This window comes from Bos indicus, chromosome 17, assembly GCF_029378745.1.
Source record: "Bos indicus isolate NIAB-ARS_2022 breed Sahiwal x Tharparkar chromosome 17, NIAB-ARS_B.indTharparkar_mat_pri_1.0, whole genome shotgun sequence".
NCBI lineage: Eukaryota > Metazoa > Chordata > Mammalia > Artiodactyla > Bovidae > Bos > Bos indicus.
In genome coordinates, this window is record NC_091776.1 from 13,964,791 (window position 1) to 13,974,148 (window position 9,358).

General features: G+C 43.8%; 1 long non-coding RNA gene across 1 annotated transcript; it reads left to right on the forward strand.

Moving 5' to 3' along the window:
• The first annotated feature begins 1,023 nt into the window (after positions 1–1,023).
• On the forward strand, positions 1,024–9,039 carry LOC139176840 (uncharacterized). The gene is made up of 3 exons (XR_011561315.1): positions 1,024–1,467; positions 2,681–2,783; positions 8,989–9,039. It is a non-coding gene; the product is annotated as an uncharacterized lncRNA (long non-coding RNA).
• Positions 9,040–9,358: the final 319 nt, after the last annotated feature.

Consider the following 9,358-nt stretch of genomic DNA (forward strand, 5'->3'; position numbering starts at 1 on the left):
AGCCTGGTAGGCTACAGTCCATGGGGTCACTAAGAGTCGGACATGACTGAGCGGCTTCACTTTAACCCTTTAAATTAAAATATACCTCCTTTTAAATATCGGAAACTAAATTAATGTTTCAAAAAGCACTTACAGTCAAATCAAGTTAAGGGAATATATTTTCAATTTCTTATCCACCCTTTTGTTTTCTTACGTATAAGAGGAGAATGATAATATCTATTCTGCCTCTGTAACAGGGTTATTTTGAGTGTCAGATATGTCTAAATTTGTGTTTGTTTTATTTTAATTTTGAAATGATAAGATAACAAAAGAAGGTCAAGGACAGAAGTTAAACCATGCTGGGAAAGCAGGCTGGAGATTCCTAAGGTGACAAGATACCAAGGGGGCCCGTAGGGCCAGCACCATGTCTCAACTTTGCTGAGCCTCCATATAAAACATGAAAAGCAGATTTCTGCACAGGCAGAGCAGACTAGCCCACAACCATCTTCAGGAAGAAGGTAATTGTGAAATAGTTGGAGCATAAGGAACTGACAAAAAGAAATAGTTCTCTCTCAGGAAACAAGTCTGAGCTAGGTTAATAGATCCAAGCTCACTTTCCTGGTTTGCAACATTATACAGCATTATAATGCATGCTTTCCCTTGATTAATGACAATAAGAAAAAATAGCCTAAGGGAGTATACATATAGTCCTTAGAAATGGATAAGATCAGGTTTAAAGGTATTAACTTGATATTCTCCAAAGAGAGGTGGATTTGCCTGACACCTTTGCACGATATCTCACAGGTAGGATTTGATGGTGATCCTGAACATGGTCTCAATAAGAATATAAAGAAGATTGGGGAAATGCCAGAAAGGAAGAAACATAATCTAACGTCGTATTTTTTGTGTTTTCAGATTTCACATTTTTCCTTCCATTACGCATATGCACCACTAGAGGGCACCATGCAGTCTTGCTTTTCCACACTCTGTGTGTTATGCTGGGTCCCACCTCCAGTTACTACTCTGAGAGCTGTACAGGTTTAGTCTGTCTCCAGTCAGATCGCATAGTGTCAGCATGTCTGACTGCAGAAAGCTGCATACCCATCCTTGATCCAGGTCAGTTCCTGCGCCCCATGTCATTAGGAGCTATCTGATCCTTCCAGGTGACCAAGAGCAAAGCGTCCATTCCTGTCCTGTGGCCTCTGGTTCATGTAGGGGCTTCCTATGTCACCCGGTCACCAGCACTGAGGGCAATTTCTGGGCTGCCCCTCAGCTCTACAGTGTGTTCTGCCAGATTCTGGAACTAGAACGAAAGTCACAGGACCTACAGATACAAGAAAAGGGATTGTGCAGAATAACAAATGATAACATTCCAGTGTGTGTTAGTGCTCCAGCAGTTTCAAGAAGTGAATGAAGTGATTCTCCAAGAAAGCACAAGGCCTCATGAAGAAAAGTGTTCTCAAGGCCAATCAGCTCAGACTGAATAAGGTAGGAATTTGCATTTTGGCTGTTTCCTTTTCTCCTCCCTGCCTTGTTAGGGATCCCCATACAGGAGTTAACTTGAAGCTAAGATATAATATAGGGGATATCTCAGTTCAATTCAGTCACTCAGTCATGTCCAATTCTTTGTGACCCCATGGACTGCAGCATGCCAGGCTTCCTTGTCCATCACCAACTCCCGGAGTTCGCTTAAACTCGTGTCCATAGAGTTGGTGATGCCATCCAGCCATCTCATCCTCTGTCCTCCCCTTTTCCTCTCGCCTTCAATCTTTCCCAGCATCAGGGTCTTTTCCAGTGAGTCAACTCTGCATGAGGTGGCCAAAGTATTGAAGTTTCAGCTTCAGCATCAGTCCTTCCAATGAATATTCAGGACTGATTTCCTGACTGATTTCTGTCTATCTCGACATATGCACACGTGATTGCTCAGTCACTCAGTCGTGTTGACTCTTTGCAACCCCATGGATTGTAGCCCCCCAGGCTCCTCTGCCCATGGGATTCCCAGGCAAGAATACTGGAGTGGGTTGTCATTTCCTTCTCCAGGGGATCTTCCCAACCTAAAGAACAGTTGCTGTGCCTCAAGACTCCTTGAGATTAGTTACTTTCCCATTGACTGATTTGACAAGTATTCACTAGTATTATCAACTGTGCCCCAAACACTCAGTGGTAAATAAGACAGCCATAGGCAGGGCATGCCTGCTTAGGACTTAACAGTCCACTGGGGACACAAAAATAATTACAATGCAATAGGGTATGTTCTATAAAAGAGAGAAACAGAGTACAGTATTAGTCCAGACCTGGGACCCCAATGCAGATGTAGGAAGTCAGGGAAGGCTTCCTGGAGGAGGAACTATCAAACTGATATCTTAAGCAGAAGAGAAGTAGGACATGTGAGAAGAGTATAAGCATGTTCCAGGCAAAAGTAACACAGCACAGAGGAAGAAAAGAATCAAGCAGGATTTTATTTCTGTGTATACAGTTTTTGAGGTGGCTGTTTTCCACTTCTCTATTTTATCCTGAGTCTCCATATCAACTGTTTTTGAAAACATGATTTTAATAGCTGCTTAATAGTCTCTTGTAGGGATAGTAGCTAATTTATATACCCATTTTCAAAGGGAAATAAGCATTCTAGGGCTCATGTTAATTGCTCTCCTCTTCAAAATGTCTGAAATAATCTTTATTGCTCATATTAATTCCCCCTCAGGTCTCTTTGACTTGGTTATCTGTTGAGAAAAAGTTCTGCAGCCCAACCTGGTATTACCCCGGCAGCAAACAGTGAGTTTAAGCAAGTTGCTGGCTTGATGAAGGTTGGTTATGCGGATTTATCGTAAACCTTGCTGCAGTTGTCTCACGTGCATCGGTGGGGCCTTCAGAGGGGCTCCAGGATTCTGGGGCTTTTGGACTTCGCACTGGTCCTCAGGAGCCCCTTTGTGCCCCTCAGCCTCCTCCCTGTCTGCATCTCAACACTTCCTCTATCCCCCAGTTTCAGGGAGCTTGGATGTCAACGGATATCTATCTCCATCTTTTCCCCAGTAAATATATTGTTTGCAGTGGCTCCATTTCCTGAAGCTGCAAATATCAGTTTCATAAATAGGCTTCTCTAAAACCATCTGTGGGACTTCCCTGGTGGCTCAGTGGGAAAAAATTCTCCTGCCAGTGCAGAAGGCACAGGTTTGATCCCTGATTTGGGAAGACCCCACATGCCATGGAACAACTAAGCCTGCTTGCCACAGCTATTGAGCCTGTGCTGTAGAGCCCAGGAGCCACAACTACCGAAGCCTGTGTGCCCTAGAGCCCACGCTTCACAACAAGGGAAGTCTCTGCAACGGGAAGTCCAAGCACCACAGCTAGAGAGTAGCCCCCACTCTCCACAACCAGAGAAAATCCCACACAGCAACAAAGACCCAGCACAGCCAAAAATAAAAATATGTGGGTAAAAATAGACATAGACTCTATTTAACAAGTTGCTGACTAAGCAAAATTATTTTCTGAGTCAAGCAGGAAGGACTTCCACAATTCTTAGAGGAAGTAAGGCATTTGTGATAGAGTATCCAAACACCTTCTTTGGGGCTGTTTCAGATCTAGTTCATGTTGTTGCTGTTCCACCTCATTGTAAAACTGATCTTCTACTCCTTAAGTGACCATATGTCTCATTTTAATCTGCTTTGCAGCGAGTTTTTTGGGGTTTTGAGTGTTTTTTTTTTTTTTTTTGAGTGTTCACATTTATTGTCTTATCATTCATTTATGCTTCCTTTTTTTTTTTTTTTGCTAGCACAAAGTCTTTATTGAGATCGACACATGTCTAAAATGGCTTAGATTTTTTATAATTAATTTTTACTGGAGTGTAATTTTTTTCATAATATTGTGTTAGTCTCCACTAAAGTGAATCAACAACAGGAGGAGGAAATGGCAACCCATTCCAGTCTTCTTGCTGGGATAATTCCATGAACAGAGGAGCCTGGTGGGCTAAGTCCATGGGGTCACAAAGAATCGGACACGACTAAGTGACTTGACCATCACCACATAATTGTTTCATAATATTATGTTAGTCTCCACTCTAAAGTAAAGTGAATCAGCTATACATGTACATATATACCCTCTTTTTTGTATTTTCCTTCCCATTTAGAGCACTGAGTAGAGTTCTCCAAGGTATCCAGTAGGTTCCCATTGATTATATATCAATTCCAATCTCCTAATTATCCACCCTATGCCTCCTTAATAAGGCATGTTTGGAGAGAAATCATCTTACTGGTTCCATGTGGGCCCTAGCTGTTCCATTCAAATTCTACTGTGAATTAAAGATTTCTTGTGTCTCATATATTACTATATTGCTGTATGACTTGCCATGAGCTAGAGAGTTTTTCAAACCTCAGAGCACTCTAATAGTAATTCCAGTTCTCAAACATACTTATTTCATGTAAGAAGCCATTTTCTTTGTGAGCCACAAGAATCTCCACATTAAAACAGAATTTTCCTGGTGACCTCAGCTTGATTCAGGCCCTTAGTCTCAGGCCTGCGTGTGTATGCTTAGTTGCTCAGTTGTGTCCAACTCTTTGTGGCCAAATGGACTGTAGCCCACCAGTCTCCTCTGCCCATGGGATTCTCCAGGCAAGAATACTGGAGTGGGTTGCCATGCCCTCCTCCAGGGGATCTTCCCAACCCAGGGATCGAACCCAAGTCTCTGGCATTGTGGGAGGATTCTTTACCATCTGAGCCCCCAGGGAAGCCCAAGAATACTGGAGTGGGTAGCCTATCCCTTCTCTAGGGGAACTTCCCAGCCCAGGAATCCAACCAGGGTCTCCTGCATTGCAGGCAGATTCTTTACCAGCTGAGTCATTGGGAAGCCCAATTTTAGGCCTTCACAGTCTAATTCTCATTTGTCCAATCGGGTAGCTGCCGACTGCTATTACCTTGAACTGCTCGCTGAGTTTATGCAAAGTAATTTTAACAGGTATTTGCCAGTTGCCTGAAGTGGAGACTCAACTGAAGGCTTTAATAATCCTTTATTAGGCAGATACCCACATATCTTTATGGACAGACAATGTACAGTTTGGCATCATTTAAAAATGCCACCCAGCCTATCAACTGATGCCTAGAGAATGTGAGCCTGAAAGATAACAATGTGTAGGCTGAGGCCACAGATGTCACGTCAGTCATCCTTGGCGGTTTTCTTGCACTGACATTGGGAAGCCAGCTTATGATCTCAGGATGGACCGAAAAATGATTTTTGTATTACTACTGTCAGGTAGGTGGAATTTTTTTTTTAAAGCAGGATTCTGTTATATGGGCATAGAAGGCAATGGCACCCCACTCCAGTACTCTTGCCTGGAAAATCCCATGGACGGAGGGGCCTGGTAGGCTGCAGTCCATGGAGTCGCTGAGGGTCAGACACGACTGAGCGACTTCACTTTCCCTTTTCACTTTCATGCATTGGAGAAGGAAATGGCAACCCACTCCAGTGTTCTTGCCTGGAGAATCCCAGGGACGGGGGAGCCTGGTGGGCTGCCGTCTATGGGGTCGCATAGAGTCAGACACGACCGAAGGGACTTAGCAGCAGCAGCAGAAGCTGTTATATGGGACATAGGACTATAGATAGAAGAAAAACTATCTCATTTTAGTCCTATTTGACTTAACTGAATAACTGAATGAGTAGTATTCAGATCCCAGTCTCGTTGTTTAGTCAGTTGCATCTGACTCTTTTGTGACCCTATTGACTGTAGCCTACCAGCTCTTCTGTCCATGGAATTTCTCAGGCAGGAATACTGGAGTGGGTTGCCATTTCCTTCTCCAGGGGATCATCCTGCCCCAGGGATAAAACCCACATCTGCTGCACTGGCAGGTAGATTCTTTGCCACTGAGCCACCAGGACCCCAGCCCAGTGTGGTGGATGGATTTTTTATTGAGAGTGGGTTGGTAAGGTGGTGAAGTTACCCATGGCTGGATCAAGTGAGAGGGATGCTGTTCAATTGTAAGCCTAGGCAGGCTTGAAACAATGTAATCAAACACTCTGAAAAACAAGTCTGAGTGAAAGAATGTGTTGCTTTTCTGGCATTTTCATGAGTTTAACTTCTAAATTAAAGAGTCATTAATGAAGGTGATGGTGAGTCTATGTTCCTTATTTTTTAAAAAGTTTCACCAAAAGTTATGCTTTCCTCTTTCTCCTGTCAAAGAATTAAAAGCCACATGTGAACCCTGAATCCAGGCGATGGCAGTGGCGGGCGTTGTTATTTTCTACTTCGTGGTCCATTACTGAGAAGTGATACAGGGAAAAGAAAGAAAGAAAGAACTCTTATTGGCTGAAGGATTATGTGGTTTAGGCAGAAATGGAAATCAATTCATTAAAATAAAAAGTAACATAGGCACATTATGAAGTAGTATCAAATTAGCATTATTTTTGGCCTCTTCCTGAGAGTGTTAGGATTAAAAGTTCTTCTCAAATACAGCGTTTATGTGTCAGAAATACTAGTGCCCAGCACCTAGATAAGGAGCAGGCAATTACTTGAAATGTGTTTAGCCCCCTCAGACATGGTTGTACTTTGAGTTACAGAGAGTCTCAAGAATCAACTGAGCACTCTAGGAATTGGAGGAGGGATTCAGGAATTTCTAGATATTCAGTTCAGTTCAGTTCAGTCACTCAGTCGTGTCCGACTCTTTTGACCCCATGAATTGCAGCACGCCAGGCCTTCCTGTCCATCACCAACTCCCGGAGTTCACCCAGACTCACATCCATCGAGTCAGTGATGCCATCCAGCCACCTCATCCTCTGTCGTCCCCTTCTTCTCCTGCCCCCAATCCCTCCCAGCATCAGAGTCTTTTCCAATGAGTCAACTCTTCACATGAGGTGGCCAAAGTACTGGAGTTTCAGCTTTAGCATCATTCCTTCCAAAGAAATCCCAGGCTGATCTCCTTGAGAATGGACTGGTTGGACGGTTGGCTAAAAAATTCCTTCGTTCATAAGATGTCATGGAAATATCGGAACAAACTTTTCGCCTGACCCTGCACTAGGGGATAAAGTGTGTAATGGTTAAAGCACAGATATGAAAGTTTCAAACCTGGCTTCACATCTGAAAACCAGGGCGCATTAAGGCAAGTTCCTTTCCCTCCCTCAGCCTCACTGTTCTTATCTGAGAAGTACAGGAAATATTGGTACCTGCCTACTGCTGTCAACAAGTAGTCGCCTAAGGACTAAACAAAGTCATTACCGTAATGTCCTTACTCCAGCGTCTGGCAGTAGTGAAGAGGTATTTAGCTATGCTAACAATTATAACCTAGGAAACAAACCTGGGTATAGGATGGTGACTTCTGAGAAGTGAAGGAGAAGGGGGCAATTCCAGGAAACAGAAGACTAGCAGAGTTATCTTCCTGGAGAAGGAAATGGGAGCCCACTCCAGTATTCTGGCCTGGAGAATCCCATGGACAGAGAAGCCTGGCTAGCTACAGTCCACAGTGTCGCAAAGAGTCGGACTCGACTGAAGCGACTTAGCACCCACGCTGGTGGCACTAGTGGTAAAGAATCCTCATGCCAAAGCAAGAGACGTGAGAGACACAGGTTTGATCCCTGGGTCGGGAAGATTCCCCTGGAGGAAAGGAGTTTTTCCTAAATGATTTGATTCCCAATCCCTGAATTCCTTCACTCATTTGTGCCTTCAGGAATTATGCATGAGGTACCCCAAGGCCACGACAGTGCCACGAATGAGCTCCTGAGTTCATGTTCAGGGCGGGTGGGGGCAGGGAGAGGGAGGGAACAGAGGCATTCAGCAGAACAAGTATTGAAATACAAGAGTGAAAAATAGCACCCAGAAATAAACCAGGGAAGGTGATGGACATACTGCAGAAGGCCAACATAGAGAAGGGTAGCAGGACCTTTTTCTTTGAGTTTGTGACCTTTCTGATGAAAGTTGAACAATGAGAAGAAGCCAAACTTGCAAAATCTGGGGAGGGTGGTGGAGGTAGAAGGGAGACGAAGGAAGACAATTCGGAGGCAGAAGAAGGCAGAGTGTGTTCAAGGAAAAGCCAAAGTTCTGATTTGAGTATAGGGTCCTGATGCTAAACAGCACTTGGAGAGAGCTCTGGGTCCATAGGCCTTGGTGATCTGTGTGCATCTCACCACACACACCTTGCAGGCACACCGTTAAAATGACTCAGCAAAGAAGCAAGGCTTCTCCTTTTCCTTCAGTAATCTAGGAAGAGAACGTTCCTCTCAATTTAATTGTTACAGGACTGAGTTCTGAACTGGGATTCAGGGACACAGCACTCTAAATTTCTTAAAAGCCAAATCTGTGTCTTCATTTTTGTCTCCCCCACTCTGCTAGGCTTACATATGTGTGTAGTCTCTCAGTTTCATCCATGTGATCCCATGGACTGTAGCATACCAGACTCCTCTGTCCATGGAATATTCCAGCCAAGAATACTGGAGTAGGTTGCGCTTCTCCATGACATCTTCCTGACCCAGGGATCGAACCTGCATCTCCTGTATTGCAGGCAGATTCTTTACCATCTGAGCCACCAGGGAAGCCTGCTAGGCATGTAGTAGGCACTCAGCTAATACTAGTTGCACAAAACAACAAATGATCAGAATTTTGTTGCAGACCAGTTTAAGTGTGGAGAACTGATTGACTCGCATGGGCCTCATTTTCGTCCTGCCTATCAAATAAAACACAGACTAGATGGCATCAAAATCCTTTCATCTCTAAACTTTAGTGATGCCTCAAAGGTCAGCCTGAGATGATCCATAGGCTAGTCTCCAAATCTCTAAATCTCTAGGTTAGTGTGAAGCTGGGTTTTTAGAAAGAAATGAACACTCTCACTCTGAACCCCTGGAGAAGGATTTCTAAGACGGGGAAGGAGGCACAGTATCTCAAAATCAACTTGCACTGGTTTCAAATTGGGAAGTTGGATTTCACATTCTTGTGATGAATTTCTTTGTACTTTGGTCTTTAGATGATGACTGATAACATCTATGATCCTACTGGGGAAGCACATTTTAGATAATTTTCCCAAATGTCTTTATAGGTTATATTTCCAGAGAACCTGTTGCAACATGGCGTACAGAGACCGCTGTCACTTGGGATTCATCAGGTAAGTTACCAACCAAAGGAGATGGGTAATAGATTTCCAGCCATTAGCATCATATCTGTGTATTTAATAAGCACCTATCTGTGTGATATTCTATAATACATGAGTCAAATTAAAGCAACAACACTGAAAAGAAACATTGCCAGGTTACCTCTGGCTCTTGGAATTGGGGTAATTTTTTCTGCTATTTCAGTTCAGTTCAGTTCAGTCACTCAGTTGTGTCCAACTCTTTGCGACCCCATGAATTGCAGCACGCCAGGCCTCCCTGTCCATCACCAACTCCCGGAGTTCACCCAGACTCACATCC